Source organism: Mus pahari, chromosome 23, assembly GCF_900095145.1.
Source record: "Mus pahari chromosome 23, PAHARI_EIJ_v1.1, whole genome shotgun sequence".
In the NCBI taxonomy this organism is placed as follows: domain Eukaryota; kingdom Metazoa; phylum Chordata; class Mammalia; order Rodentia; family Muridae; genus Mus; species Mus pahari.
Window position 1 is genome coordinate 36,555,626 of NC_034612.1, and position 2,399 is coordinate 36,558,024.

Sequence of the window (2,399 nt, forward strand, 5' to 3'; positions counted from 1 at the left end):
CAGGGCAGGGCAGGGCAGGGCAGGGCAGGGCAGGGCAGGGCAGGGCAGGGCAGGGCAGGGCAGGGCAGGGCGAGAGCTTGCCCTGGTGGTGTGTGTAGGAGAGTTGGGAGGATGACCACCCCAGATACCTCTCAGGCCCAGATCCAGAACTACAAGATCTCCATGACACAGGGCAACAACAAGATATCCTAGAGGAGTCCCTGTGAGGATCCAGTATTGATTGAGTATCAGAAGCTACAGGCCTCGAGCCAGACCAACAAGTCATTGCAATGAACATTTACAAGCAAAGAAGTGGAAACAAAAGATTTCAGTAAGGGACACACTGACACACTACAGCTTCCACAAAGAGATTTCCTTCTCTGCTGGGGGTACAGTTTGCAATGGTGGAGGTTGGGTAAGAGGGGAGGGAAACATGATTGGGATAGGGAGCATGATGTGAAATTCACAAAGAACCAATAAAAAGGTTTTGAAATTAAAAGTTAATCATTAATATTTTTCAATGATTTTCCAAGGCTTTTGGTTACTTGGGAATTAATTATCTTATCAAGTTTTGCTTAACTATGTGTTGTTGAGGCATTTGAAATGACCGCTATAAGAAACTGCTTTAATACATTATGCCTCTGTGACTAGCAAGGGGTGAGGCTGTGTGTCTGAACTGAATATAATTTGCCCAGGTTTATATGGTTCTGTGTAAGCTTAACAGATAGTAAGAAACCAGTGAGGGATATTTTACGAATATGTAAAACTCTGCATTATACATGGCCTCCTAACATACAAAACGCCCAGTGACATTTTCTGGATATTTCTGCTTTTCCTCATCAATGCCATACAGAGAGAAAGCATGTCATTCAGGACGTCCTCTCTATACCTACTCTCTTTGAGCAAACAGGTATGCTACTGCATGTGTATGTTATAATTTTGACCTTTAAAAAAAGTATGACTGTAACCAGCGCTAAATGTGTAAGGTGTCTCAGTTGTACCATGAATCTCTAAGCTGAGGTAGCCTAGCATGCCCTAGCACTATGCACTCATGTAGGGCCTTTAAATACTTGATAGGTACCGAACACCTAAGAAGGGCACCTGCCGTTTTCTCTAAGTCTTTGCACTTTGGAGCTGGAGAGTTGGCTCAGGGCTTTGGAACACTGGCAACTCTTCCAAGGTCCCAGGTTCAGTTCCCAGTACACACATGAAGGCCCACAACCTGACGGAATCCTGTTCCTGCTTGTGGACGTTGTACATCGTGGTGCGCACTAGGCTCCGCACCACGATGTACAACGTCCACAAGCACAACTCTTCCAAGGTCCCAGGTTCAGTTCCCAGTACACACATGAAGGCCCACAACCTGACGGAATCCTGTTCCTGCTTGTGGACGTTGTACATCGTGGTGCGCACTAGGCTCCGCACCACGATGTACAACGTCCACAAGCAGATCCATGTGTCTTCTCAGCATGATTTCTTATGCAACCCAAAACCAAGTGTCCAGGGATGACACCTCCTACAGTGATCTGGAATCTCTCATGTCAATCATTCATCAAGAACAAAGCACAGACTTGCCTAAAAGCCACCCTGGGTGAAATATTTCCTCAGCAGAGCTTGCCTTTTCCCGATGACTGTCAGGTCTAACTTCCCAGGTGCTGTCTGTTTCAGGTTGACAAGAAACTAGCTAGCACAGATGTGACTTGGCACTTGAGAAGCTGGGGTAGAGGAAGCTAAGGTTTTGAAGCCAGCATGTTCCTCATGGCTTGATCTGTATCCAAGCCAACAACAAAATGGAGACAATGGTGCCAGCCCTTTCAACTATAGAAATAATCAAGAGAATCTAGAGGAAAGATTCTTGTGTAGGGTTACCTGGTAAGACCAGGAATGGGCTCTTTCCTGTAGGTGTAATGATTTTGCACCCTGGGTAAAGCCTACCCTTGTGTTCTTTCAATCACTGTTTTCCTCTATCCCACTATCTGTGTTCGATCCTGACATAGCTGTGCTCCGTTTATTCTTAGAAACTCCTTCCTCAAGTTTGTGTAAACATTGCTCCTCATTCATTCTCTGCCTTGCCAATAAAAGCCAATGAGCCAATCCAGAGCTTTAGAGAGGATAAGGTGGGACNTCCTATTCTAGGAGGGGTTGGAAAAGAGACAAGAAGAGAAGGAGTGGAGCCAGGAGGACAGGTCTAGGAAGCTAAAGGAGAGAGAGGTGGATCAAGAGAGGACAAAAATTGCAAGTAATGTGGAGATATTGTCTGGGAGGAATCTTGATGAGCTTGCAGATTTAGAATGGAGTAAGGTTTGTTCAATATTTGGCTCAAGGGTATTTTAATAAATCTTACTTCTCGGTGTGGTTGTTGAGGACCGAAAAAGGTAAAGAAATGCACTGCCAGATTCATGTTTTACTTAGATTTACAT